The sequence below is a fragment of the Gigantopelta aegis genome, chromosome 2, assembly GCF_016097555.1.
Source record: "Gigantopelta aegis isolate Gae_Host chromosome 2, Gae_host_genome, whole genome shotgun sequence".
NCBI classification, from domain to species: domain Eukaryota; kingdom Metazoa; phylum Mollusca; class Gastropoda; order Neomphalida; family Peltospiridae; genus Gigantopelta; species Gigantopelta aegis.
Window position 1 is genome coordinate 28,764,489 of NC_054700.1, and position 15,055 is coordinate 28,779,543.

The window sequence follows — 15,055 nt, forward strand, 5'->3', positions numbered from 1 at the left end:
TTTCTTGTTTAGAATATCAGTGTCTGTATATTCAATGTGTTTCTGATCGTCTTAATATTTGTAAAAAGCCCAAACAAATAATTTCGTACGTATGAAATATGTTTGTTTAGGAACTAAAGTGAAAGTTAACCTAGTACAAATATTAGAACGACCAGAAACACGTTTAATATACAGCTACAAATATTTTATACAGAAAAATATATTTGATATGTAATTACAATCGTTAAAAAGTCTCTGTTAGTCGATAACATCATAAATATTGCAGCAAACTCAGGAATGTCCCTTTAAAAAGTCTCTGTTAGTCGATAACATCATAAAAATTGCAGCAAACTCAGGAATGTCCCTTTAAAAAGTCTCTGTTAGTCGATAACATCATAAAAATTGCAGCAAACTCAAAAACGTCCCTTTAAGACAGTAACCAGTTATTTCTTTTATCCTGCAATCCTATAGGAATTGTCGGAAGATCATTATTTATTTCTCTAAACTCTAATTCATAAATAAATATACAAGTTTTATATTATCGCAAAACTAAAAGTGATTTGTGTTTATTGTATTTAAAACAAAATATTTAATGATTTATTGAAAATCGACCTATATTTTTGGCCAGTGACCGAAAATGTAGAGATGTATCTAGTCATCATATCTTTCCAGTGAATGCAGTGATTGCGGGATAAATATCTATATTTATTTTTAGGCCAGTAGACACTGTAGATTTTACTTTAGGGGAGGACCAGGTACATTTTTTGTTATGAAAATAATAATAAATTGAAGAAAGCTACACAAAAATGGCTACATTAAATCCGAATAACATAAATTAAATGCAATTTTCTGAATATTTAACCCTTGAAATGTAGGTTTGGCATAAAACATAAATCTAGTTTATTTCATTTTTATATACAGATATTAGCAAATATAATTATATATGCATCGGAAGTGTTTCTGGTCATCCGGGTGTTTCTAGTAGCACGAAATGCATTTTTCATATTTTTAAAAGGGCACGTAACGGTTATGGAAAGTTAAAGCACTAAAGCACATTGATTTATTAATCATCGGCTTTTGGATGTCAAACATTTGTTAATTTTTTACACGAAGTCAAAGAAGAAATCCGTAACATTTTTCCATTAGCAGCAAGGAATCTTTTTATAGGTACCATCCAACAGACAGGACAGTGCATACGACGGCCTTTGATATACTAGTCGTGGGGAACTGGTCCGGACAAGAAAAAAAAAACCCACTCAGAGAATCGATCCACTGAGGTGATTCGAACCTACGAAGCGAGCACATCAGGTGAGCTCTTTACCAATCGTGCTGGAGCCTGCGCCTTCAAAGTGATGTCTTATGTAATCGATCTCTGCTTTGTTGTTAAGGGTATTTCTTCATACGTTTATTAACACTATGTTAAGGTTATAAATTAACCAAACGTAGTGTCCATTTTCATGGATTGAAACTTACTTCTGCTACTTCAGATGTTAACCATTGTGGCCGATATTCTACCCCAAATTTTAACAAACCTCTCAGTTTTCTTACATTTGCCAAAGCACTACATAATCCATATATGCGAATGCCCTACGATATGTGTTCCACCCTAGGTTTTACTACAAACTAGGAGCATTGTGCTTATTACCTGTTCCCCGGCAACAATGCTAATCAGTTCAAACCCAGCAGACAAGAGAGACTGTAAATACAAGAGGCATTACATAAAGCGTGTTAAATCAAAATCAAACAGTCATTCTGCAGATGACGTAGACATTATAGATCTGCAACATTTGTTGCTAGTTATTAAGTCGCGGTACTAATTCTCAAAGCAGTTCCAGGAATACAGATACCATAGTTCACAGAACCGCGCTAACAGTATTAAATGTACATTAAAGTACAGTCAGTCAGTCAGACAGACAGACAAACAGACATACATTGTATATATACACAGACAGACAAACAGACAGACTGATAGACAGACAGACAGACACATTGTTTATTAAGTCGCACCTCAGTTATAACCATAATACATCACTCAGGGGTTCTAGAATATTTTTAAAATTCACTTGCTATAGGGCCAGTGGATTTGAAAATTCACTGGCCATGGTGAAAAATTCACTTGCCTAATTTTGACTGTTGATAAAACAAAAAAACCCAGGAAATTGAAATAATTAACTTTTTAATGTCCATTTTTCATACCGAGATCATGTTTAATCAATTTGTCAAATTTACACAACAGATAGGCTCATTGGGCATGCTTTATGGTTTGTTTAGAAATATATGCAAATAATTTTCATCAGTTTAGAATAAAGTTACCGTACCTATTAAAATTTTAAAATAATTGTTTCCACTAAAACCACCTAAGTTATAAAAAATAATCCATGATACCGAGATATTACAACAATTAACAGCATTATTCATTTACTTATGAATGGGAACTTACCCTCCACCCACCCCCTCAAAAAACAAAAAGAGAAAAGAAACAATTAATAACCTTTATTAGCATAAAGTGTACATGTATTGCAGTTTAAGGCTTACTCCCCCCCCCCCTCCCCTCCAACACACACACCATATTAGAAATTTTGCAATTTGGGTACTTTGTTAAATTTATCTATTTCATGATACTGTGTTTATAAGCTTTTTAAAAAAACTTTTTTGCAATTAATGTCATATTTTATAAATTAAATTAATAATTTACACATTTAAAGTATTTGTAAATAGTGACGTGCAACCTTTAAAACTAATAAAAGACTGGCCACCGTTTTGCATATTATTAGTATTAGAGTAACAAATCTTTGGATTTCAGTGTAAAAAACAAAATGGCGGCAAAACAATGAACTTTTGTTTTTCCAATGTTTACACTTTATAACCTTAATAAAGTTATATCAGTAGGTATATTGATGTCATGGATGGGTCAGAGATTGCTGGTGGCCAACTATTTGTTAGTGAAATATTGCATGTGATAGCAAATCGAAAGAAGTGACTTGTAGATGTTTCTATTGTTTTTATATGATCGTAGGACGTAGGGTTGTAGATTTTTTTTTTTTTTACCACTTGCCATCGGGATTGCACAAAGTAACTTTTACTGGCCCGAATCCGAAAAACACTGGCCTCGGTCATCACTAAACATCAGAAAATATAAAATGGCAACGAGCCACTCCATACGGAGTTTATGAAATACTATATACAATTTTATAAATCGTGTTAATGAAAGACTATATACAATTTTATAAATCGCGTTAATGGAAGACTATAAACAATTCTATAAATCCTGTTCATGAAAGACTATAAACAATTCTATAAATCCTGTTAATGAAAGACTATATACAATTCTATAAATCCTGTTCATGAAAGACTACAAAAACAATTTTTTAAATCCTGTTAATGAAAAACTATATACAATTCTATAAATCATGTTCATGAAAGACTATATACAATTCTATAAATCCTGTTAATGAAAGACTATATACAATTCTATAAATCCTGTTCATGAAAGACTATTAAAAAAATTCTATAAATCATGTTAATGAAAGACTATAAACAATTCTATAAATCCTGTTCATGAAAGACTATAAACAATTCGATAAATCCTGTTCATGAAAGACTATATACAATTCTATAAATCCTGTTCATGAAAGACTATAAACAATTCTATAAATCATGTTCATGAAAGACTATAAACAATTCTATAAATCCTGTTCAGTTCTTTAAAGCTTACGTGTTTTGCTAAGTCATTTACTAATGATACACATAATTCCTATTCTTTCTTATCTTTACATTCGCATGGAAACAAACCCGAACCACAACAAATTTCTAAACATAATTCATCATCTAAGATCTACTAAGTTTAGTTGTTTAAAAAACAAAAGAAATCTTTTTTTTATGTTTTGAATTACAGCCTTTCTCCTACCAATATCTATAGCTAATTACATACTAAAACCACCAGTCTGTAGTGTTTCGAAATAATGTCCTTATCCATCTGCCCACCAAAAGAACGAATCTGTTTGAACTAGATTTAGGAAACGAATGTAAAACATAATTGAAGACAAAAGTGTCTTTGTAGTATGGAAGTAAATTTATGTTATTGGACTTTAACATAGTAAAGTGGCTAAAGGTTAGGTATACAGGTGTGAGTATACCTAGCAATATATATATATATATATATATATATATATATATATATATATATATATATATATATATATATATATATATATAATACAGAACAGGTAAGAGCTGAGGTGCGTGGGTGGAGGTGGGAGTTCAGATGAAGGAAGGAAGAAATGTTTTAACGGCATACTCAACACATTTTAATTACGGTTATATGGCGTCGGACATTTGGTTAACGGTCACACATAGCGAGAGAGGAAACCTGCTTCCGCCACATAATGGTCTACTCTTTCTGATTAGCAGCAAGGTAAATGTTTAATGCAGCATCCCACAGACAGGATAGTACATACCATGGCCTTTGTTACACCAAGTGTGGAGGATAGGCTGGAAAGAGAGATAGTCCAGTGGGCCCATCGACGGGGATCGATCTCAGAACATCCTAGTATCAGGCAAGCACTGTACCACTGGGCTACTTCCCGCCTCGTTATAATGCCTACTGTGTTATATTCCATACACACGTAGTTTGGATTCTGGATGTTCGCGGTAGGTGGGGGCGTGGCCCCCTGACAAATCCATCTATCCGGCCTACGCCAGTTATAATACAATTGTGTATACCATGGTGGGAAGTTTGACAAGACACTAATGTAGGGACCCGAACGACCCGCTACACATACATGTATTTGTTGTCAAGTAATGTTGTTTAGGGTAAAACAAAATACGAATTTACAAGTTTTCAAATAGCAACATATACGGATGCTGTAGTCCTGTTTGTTTAGACCCTATGGGTTTTTTTGGTGCAAATGTTACGTTTAATTCCTACTAAATCCTTGTTTTCTTTACAATTGCATGAAAAGAAACCCAAACTCCGACAGGTTTTATATACAATTCATCATCTAAAATGCACAAAGTTGACTTATTTCTATTTTACAAAATTCTCTGTATGTTTTGAATGCAGGTTCTTTATCCTATAAATAACTAAGGCTATTTGCATAACAAAAGCATCACTCAATAGTGTGTCACAAACTAATGTTCTTTTCCGCCTTCCTAGCGGAATATATTGGAGTATGACCTACCTGTATATTTAAGAAACAATTTGGAAACATAAGTCAATAAACACTTCAGGCGCTAATTCAGGCGGGGAGTCCAGGTGACACGCCCCACTCTATTTTTGTCAAACAATATATATTACATAATACACAAAAAATTAAAACCTATCCCATCCACCTGTTAAAAAGCAACAACGGGTTTTGGGCCCCAGCTATTGCAAAAACTTCTGGATCCGGGCCTGCTATGTCATTAATGTAATGTACTGATACAAAAATAAATAAGTTTGGGTGCTATTGGGGATAAAACACTGTAAAGTAACTATAAGATAGGTAGATACATTATGACTGTCAGGTTGTATGTCCATGAATAATATATAATATTTATTATTTACTAATGCATGGGAAAGTGTTCATCTGAAGGCCACGTTCCTTTTTATTGTGTGTGTGTGGGGGGAGGGGGGGGGGAGTGAAATCTTAATCTCGTGATGTTCATTGTCATATATTGTATACACACGTGGCCAGAATATCGTATACCCGCGATTGGTGAAGGCGTGGCCCTCTGCCCTCCTAAAACCCACCTCTGGGTTCGTATGTAGGTGTATTTTATATGGTTTTACATTGATTGTCCGTGTTTTGTAATACACGTTTATATTTGTTCAACTGATAGGTTGTTTGATAGTGACTGATAATGAATGTCATGGCAATAATTTGTTTTCAGTGTTAAAGAGTTACTAAATGCATTGAACGTTGTATGTTTGATGGGTAGGGAGAAGCAATTTTTGATTTACCCATATTTTACGCAAATAACAATAATGTGAACTTATATACACTCATGTGGTTTACACACTGCTACAACAGCACGTGCAATCATAGGTTATACTTCGAAAATAATATGTTATTGACCATCGACATGATACGTAGAGACCGGCCTCGGTGGCGTCGTGGTTAGGCAATCGGTCTACAGGCTGGTAGGTACTGGATTCGGATCCCAGTCGAGGCATGGGATTTTTAATCCAGATACCGACTCCAAACCCTGAGTGAGTGCTCCTCAAGTCTCATTGGGTAGGTGTAAACCACTTGCACCGACCAGTGATCCATAAATGGTTCAACAAAGGCCATGGTTTGTGCTATCCTACCTGTGGGAAGCGCAAATAAAAGATCCCTTGCTGCTAATCGGAAAGAGTAGCCCATGTAGTGGAGACAGCGGGTTTCCTCTCAAAATTTGTGTGGTCCTTAACCATATGTCTGACGCCATATAACCGTAAATAAAATGTGTTGAGTGCGTCGTTAAATAAATCATTTCTTTCATTTGATATGTAGAAGCAATGTTATCGTATTTTGGACATTCAGATGGGTAAGTGGTGGAACTCCCGAAAACGTCTGAACAGTAGCTTTTTGGTTTACAAAATTGCTTGGCGCACCCCCACCCCCACCTCCCAAGCACTACCATAAATACTATAGCTTTGACCACAAGGAGTCCTAATTAAAAGAAAACAATTGTGGAAAGGGGAGGGGCTACCAGACCTAACACTGTGGACTCTGTAACACCCCGACCTTGTGTAAGCTGATTTTTGTTTCTCACTACACCCCAGTTGTGTTAGGTCAGATACGGTGTGTAAATACATGTATATAATTTATAAAATAAAAATCAAATAAATAATGTATTGGCAAAATTGATTCAATATACTGCATGTACATGGAATTGTTGCATGTATTTGTACGTATATGTTTAAAGAAAAGGTTAGACAAAGCTGGTACACATTTTACATTCAAAACATTTACAACCTTGAATCAATGAAACAAGCTATAATGGCCTTCACGTAGCCTAATATCCTAAACGTTTGTTATGCAAATAGCCGTAGTTATTTATAGGAGAACGAACCTGTATTCGAAACATACAGAGATTTTTGTAAAATTGAAATAAGTCAACTTCGTGCATTTTAGATGATGATTTGTATATAAAACCTGATGGGTTTTGGGTTTGGGTTTGTTTTCTTGCAAATGTAAAAAAAACACGGATTGAATAGGAATTAAACGTAACATTTGCAAAACACTTAGGGTCTAAACAATTGAACAGGACTATAGTATTCCTATTTAAACATCCTAGAGCCGTTACTACTGACCTCTGTTTGATTCTCCCTGAATATAATCCATTATATATTTTAACCGCTTGAAGACACATATATTGGTAGGGTTTTATACTGCTTGTTCGTGCTTCATCAATACATATTCATACTTCTTCCTTTGAAAGAAATGTTTTATTTAACGACGCACTCAACACATTTTATTTACGGTTATATGGCGTCAGACATATGGTTAAGGACCATACAGTTTTTGAGAGGAAACCCGCTGTCGCCACTACATGGGTTACCCTAGCATCCTCACTTTGGATTTCGCGCACGGCAACGCCAAGATGATGATATGATGCGTGACAAGATAGCCGCTGTTTCAAAGAACCTGTCATATATGTTTTGTGTGCAGTAGAATGACCTTCTAAGCAGGACGATAAATCATTGTTTATTAGACTGCAATAAGCTGTTGTTTTGTTTAAGACAGCAAATGATCAATAGTGTACTCTACTATTAATGATTTGCGGCTAAAAAAACATAATTAGTGAAAACAAATCCTGTCTTAATTTCGATATCAATAATCAGGCTTTCTGCCAGAGGGTAAAACGGGTATGGCGCCATACACAAAATAGTTTGCAGATTTGTTTTTATTTTAAGTTAACCTTTTGACAAAATTAAACGTAATCCATTTTTTCTAGGGGAGGAGGCTCTGTTGGGACATTTTGGGCAATTGGGGCATTCTGAGCTGAAGTTGCATTCAATTCCATAGAGCCATACCCAAACATTTATTTCAAGTGGTTTACACCTACCCATTGAGCCTTGCGGAGCATTCACTTAGGGTTTGGAGTCGGTATCTGGATTAAAAATTCAATGCCTGGACTGGGATCCGAAACCATTACCTACCAGCCTGTAGATCGATGGCCTAACCACGACGCCACCGAGGCCGGTACTTCTTCCTTTGATGCGTTGTTTATCAATGACTGATAATGAGTGACATGGGAATAACCTTTGTTAAGTGCCATGTTGACAAATGCATTGCACGTTTTATTCGGGGCGGGAGTTAATTGTGTCGGTTAGCACACATCTTGTGAACCTATATACCCTTCTAATATTGTATACGTGGTTTACAACAACTACAACAGCACATGCAACCATAGACAGTTTGATAAAGTAGGTACACATTAAAAACAGATTTTCACTAAAATTAAAATATCTAAATGTCTTGCAGATTAGATCAGTTTGTTTCGTTTAACGACACTACTGGGGCACATTGATTAATTAATCATCGAATATTTAACGTCAAACATTTGGTAATTGTGACACGTAGTCAACAGGAAACCAGCTATATTTTTGCAGATTGGATGATTAATTATATTAAAATCAATCAGTTGCAATTTTGGTTTGTTTCCATGTGCGTGAAAGAAGTATTGAATAGGAATTAACTGTAACAGCAAAATAATTAGTCTTCAAAGAATTGAACAGGTCTGTAATCGTTAAAGCAAATGCGTCTACAGTATTCAAAATATGTATTATCAAAATAGCAATCTTCCACAAAGATATCAAGCTGACTGCGATATTGCATGTTCACCATTAACAAACAACAATTAAAAAAAGTTTGTTTTGTTTAACGACACCACTAGAGCACATTGATTATAATTAATCATTGGCACTTGGATGCCAAACATTTGGTAATTTTTACATATATTCTTAGAGAGGAAACCAGCAACATTTTTTCCATTAGTACCAATGGATCTTTTATATGCACCATCCCACAGACAGCGTAGCACATACAACGACCTTTGTTATACCAGTCGTGGTGCACTGGCAGGAACGAGAAATAGCTCAATGGGTCCACTGACGGGGATCGATCCCAAACCGACCGCGCGTCAAGCGAGCGCTTTACCACTGAGCCACGTCCCGCCTCAAACAACAATAAATGCATTGTATTATTTTACTGATCACAGGATTTTTTGTTTACGGCACTTCGTATTTCAGACGCTGCTGCACAACCTTAGCATCCTCACTTCGGATTTCAGACGCTGGTGCACAACCTTAGCATCCTCACTTCGGATTTCAGACGCTGCTGCACAAACTTAGCATCCTCACTTCGGATTTCAGACGCTGCTGCACAACCTTAGCATCCTCACTTTGGATTTCAGACGCTGGTGCACAACCCTAGCATCCTCACTTCGGATTTCAGACGCTGCTGCACAACCTTAGCATCCTCACTTCGGATTTCAGACGCTGGTGCACAACCTTAGCATCCTCACTTCGGATTTCAGACGCTGCTGCACAACCTTAGCATCCTCACTTTGGATTTCAGACGCTGGTGCACAACCCTAGCATCCTCACTTTGGATTTCAGACGCTGCTGCACAAACTTAGCATCCTCACTTCGGATTTCAGACGCTGGTGCACACCTAGCATCCTCACTTTGGATTTCAGACGCTGCTGCACAACCTTAGCATCCTCACTTTGGATTTCAGACGCTGGTGCACACCTAGCATCCTCACTTCGGATTTCAGACGCTGGTGCACAACCTTAGCATCCTCACATTGGATTTCAGACGCTGCTGCACAACCCTAGCATCCTCACTTCGGATTTCAGACGCTGGTGCACAACCCTAGCATCCTCACTTCGGATTTCAGACGCTGCTGCACAACCCTAGCATCCTCACTTTGGATTTCGCGCAAGGCAACGCCAAGATGATGGTAATGTTGTGTGACACGATAGCCGTTGCTCCAAAAACTCTGTCATATGTTTTGTCTGCAGTAGAATGACCTCTAAGCAGGACGATAAATCATTGTTTATTAGACTGCAATAAGCTGTTGTTTTTGTTGAAGTCAGCAAATGATCAATAGTGTACTCTACTGTTAATGATTTGCGGCTAGAAAAACATAATTAGTGAAACAAACATCCTGTCTTAATTTCGATATCAATAATCAGGCTTTCTGCCAGAGGGTAAAACGGGTATGGCGCCATACACAAAATAGTTTGCAGATTTGTTTTTATTTTAAGTTAACCTTTTGACAAAATTAAACTTAATCCATTTTTTCTAGGGGAGGAGGCTCTTTTGGGACATTTTGGGCAATTGGGGCATTCTGAGCTGGCGTTGCATTCAATTCCATAGAGCCATACCCAAACATTTATTTCTGGCAGGATCACTGATGACGAGCTAAGGGCCTATTCGTCGTGTCTGTCTTGGCTATATCATTCCACCAAAAGCAGGTTAAAAACCTTCAATAATTTTGTACCAATCTGTTTATTAGGATAGGAAATACTTTAGTTTTATTTTATACTAGATATAATCCATGCTACGAACGAGAACGTTTAGATGGGGTATGCTGGTCTTGCAACGAGCTTTCTCCAAAGGATATGACCTTATGTCTTGAATGCAAGTTCTTTGTCCTATAAATAACTAAGGCTATTTGCATAACAAAAGCATCACTCTCTAGTGTGTTTCAAACTAATGTTCTTTTCCACCTTCCTAGCGGAATATATTGTAATATGACTTATATTTAAGAAACAATTTGGAAACATAAGTAAATAAACAATTCAGGCGCGGATTGAGGCAGGGAGTTCAGGTGACACAAATCCTCTATTGTTATCAAACAATATATATTACAGAATATAAAAAAAATTTTTTTTTATTAATCCATCCACCTGTTCAAAAGCAACAACGGGTTTCGGGCCCCAGCTATTAAAATAACTTCTCGATCCGCGCCTGCTATTTCATTAATGTAATATACTGATATCAAAATAAATACGTTTGGGTGCTATTGGGGATAAAACACTGTAAATAACTATACGAGGTTGATACATTGTGACTGTCAGGTTGTATGTCTATGAATAACATATAATGTTTATTATTTACTAATGCATGGGCTAGTGTTCAGCTGAAGACCACGCTCCCTTTTAGTGAGAGGGGGTGGGGTGAGGTCTTATTCTCGTGATGTTCATTCTGACATATTGCACACGCATGTGGCCAGAATATTGTATACCCGCGATTGGTGGAGGCGTAGCCATCTGCCCAACCCTACACCCACCTATGGCTTCCTATGTAGTTGTGTTAGGTTAGGTACGGTATGTAAATATATAATTTATTTTAAAAAATCAAATAAATAATGTATTGGCAAAATTGATTGAATATACCGCATATACATGGGATGGTTACATGTATTTTTACGTATATGTTTACATATATGTACACATTATACATTACAAAACATGCATATCTTTGAATCAATGAAACAAGCTATAATGGCCTTCACGTAGCCTCGTATCCTAATCTTTTGTTAACATTTGCAAAACACCTTAGGGTCTAAACAATTGAACAGGGCTATAATACATTTCTTCATATGATTAATCGTGTAGATTCAAGCAAATGTATTCTTGTAATAATGAACCGGAGATGCTGCAGCACCTTTTTTATGTTTGCAATAAAGTGAGATATTTATGGGAAGCTGTTGAAAAATGGATATTTGATAAAACAGAAGTTGGCGCCTAACTCAATAACAATGTAATTATTTTTGGGATTGTCGATGATGGCGAACTAAACTATGTAGTGAACTGAATAACTTTCAACATAAAATATTATATTTATAATATGAAAATGTTTAAATCGAAAAATATATTTATTTAAAATTTTGTGAATATGACAAGTTTAATAAACGCTGGGAAAAGTGGTTCAATCTCTTTTGTTTAAAATCGGGGAAACAACAGTTGCATTATATTTCTATTTTCTTAACAGACATTTTATGTTGAAGCCTAATCTGTTACTGCTCCATACGTGATCGCTGTTTGTTCTTTTTTTTTTCTGTGTGTCTTCTATTTGCTCACACACACACACACACACACACACACACACACACACACACACACACACCGCCTCTATATTTCTTTCTTTATCTCCCTCCCCCCCCCCCTCCATGATCAAAGCCAATTAATGTTTTTTGGTGTTTTTTTATGAACTCAAATGTATGTAAATATAAAGCATTTATGTCTAAAAATATTAAACCAATAAAATGCAAACAACATCGCAATTTAAAAACATAAAAAATAATAATAATAATAATGATAAAAATTATCTATACATTTTTTTTCCTCTTTAAAAATGATTTAATTAGAAATATTAACATTGTCCTTGTTTATTCGATTGGTAAAACTACTTTTTTTTTAAAGTTTCAATTCCATAATTATCTAAAATGAAAAATTAAAACGTTCAAATATATGCGATGCACTTCACTTTCTCTATTGCAGAACATTGGAAATATTTTATATTATATTTCTGTAGTTACTTGATTTTCATTTATGCTATATCCTTACAATATGTATTACGACTGTAAGGCAATGATTTAAGGCTCCCAAAACTTGGCATTGCCTGTTTGATCTGGGGTAATAAAAAACTAAACAAAAACTTACGAAATTCTCAAAACTAGAAATTATTTAGGTTTTAATTTGTGGTAGGCCTACTATTTATCATGTTCACTATGTTACTAGTTTATTTTGCCCAAGTAGTGTACATGAGCTGTATAGTGAATGTGTTGCAATTCTTAGTAATAATGAGAAACATGGTTTTCATCACAATTATATGACATTGTTAAATTATTTCCGATTTTGAAAACATGAGTTAAACGTATCTTTATTCTTTGACTACAAAATTACCAATATAGTATCCACCACCACGCCCCCCTCCCCCCCACCCCCTCCATAAGTTTTATGGATTTGTTTGTTTCTATGACAAAGTAGGTCAGATGTACCAAATCTTAAAACAAAAGCTTCACTGATAATATGGCAATTTGGAAAGTTGATCGAATGTGACTTTTAAGAAAATGTCTACTACATTACAGTCTGCTAACTTATTTTTAACAAAGTAATTTACTATATGTAGACCTGTTTAATAAACCTAGAGTAGACAAAGAGGTTAATGCAAACGTATGACTTTAAGTAGGTTTAAAAAAAAAAAAAAAAAAAAATGTTTTATTTAACGACGCACTCAACACATTTTATTTACGGTTATATGGCGTCAGACATATCGTTAAGGACCACACAGATTTTGAGAGGAAACTCACTGTCGCCACTACATGGACTACTCTTTCCGATTAGCAGCAAGGGATCTTTTATTTGCGCTTACCACAGGCAGGATAGCACAAACCATAGTCTTTGTTGAACCAGTTATGGATCACTGGTCGGTACAAGTGGTTTACATCTTCCCATTGAGCCTTGCGGAGCACTCACTCAGGGTTTGGAGTCGGTATCTGGATTAAAAATTTCATGCCTCGACTAGGATCTGAACCCAGTACCTACCAGCCCGTAGACCGATGTCCTAACCACGACGCCACCGAGGCCTGTAGTAGGTTTTACGCATACATATACTGCAAACAAGTGTAATCTATTTAAAGTATAGTCTTAGAATACTGATCGTATTAAACATTTAGGACACCTTGCAAAGCAATGCGGACAGTATGGTAAGTTTGTGGACACACCAGTATAAAACACATCAGTATTGCCATCACGTTGGTTTATACTGACAGTAATAGTAAACATCATACTTATAAGCTATTTTTAAAAAGCCACGAGTGATATGGTTTGGATTTGACCGTTTGCTAGTTAGTGTAGTAGCAGCTTTAGAGATAGCAGCGGCTAATCAGTTGGTTATAAACAAAAGTGACATACTAGAAACCAGGGTCATGTTCATAATACTAAAACATCATCCATCCATCAATACCAGGGATTTAATCATCGGCTATTGGATGTCAAACATTTGGTAAGTTTGACATATAGTCCTAGAGAGGAAACCCGCTACATTTTTCCATTAATTGCAAGGGATCTTTTATATACACCATCTCACAGATAAGATAGCATGTACCACTGCCTTTGATATACCAGTCATGGTGCATTGGCTGGAAAGAAAAATAGCCCATTGGGCCCACCAACGGGAATCGATCCTAGACTGACCACGCATTAGGCAAGTGCTTTACCCCTGGGTTACGTCTACATGTATACAGGCCAATGACAGGGAAGGAAGAAAATGGTTTATTTAATGACGCGCTCAACACATTTTATTTACAGTTACATGGCATCAGTCATATGGTTAAGGACCACACAGATATTGAGAGAGGAAACCTGCTGTCTCCACTTCATGGGGTACTCATTTCGATTAGCAACAAGGGATCTTTTATATGCACCATCCCAGGGATTTACCTTGTTTTTCTGAAATGGGGGTCCCTTGGACTCACCTCTTTCTTTTCTGGGGGTCCCAACCTGAAAACAAAGGGTCCCAAAACCACACAAACGACAGAGAGCTGCAGACAACAAATCACGTGTATACTATATGTTTCATTAAAGTAAATTTAACAAGCTGTGTTGTTGTTGTTGTTTTTCCTTTCGGGAAATCAATGTCGGTATTCATTGTTTATTCTTTCAAAATCAACATTTCACTTTGATCTGTATTATTATTTGAACCATTTCCTGCAAGCTAAATGATACTCACAATACCATGCGTTGTTTGTTTATGAATCGTGCTACTTGTTTGTTAATGCAAATCAGAACATTTAACCAATTTGTTTTATTCGCCCGGGAATTTCCGATTGTGTTCGGCCTGTTGACGAGAAGTTCCGAATGATCGCAAATCCGCGACCTCTTTCCGGAAAGTACCAACTTTACCCGATTAAGCGCAGCAAAGGGATTAAAACTTTTTGTTTTCGATATGGGGAATCCCCATTTGAATACGCAGTTTATAGGTAGAAAAGAAATAGTGTGTTACACAGAATGATCGATCTTTGATAGAGGACAGGGTTACTGAAAATGTCAGATATTTTATGCGTCCCACGGGACGCAGTATCTCTATTTTTGC

General features: G+C 36.0%; 1 protein-coding gene across 1 annotated transcript in view; it reads right to left on the reverse strand.

The window, feature by feature from the left end:
* Positions 1–15,055, reverse strand: part of LOC121388074 (adenylate cyclase type 3-like) — a 103,527-nt gene that overhangs the window by 70,805 nt on the left and 17,667 nt on the right. The gene's annotated exons all lie outside the window — the stretch shown is intronic.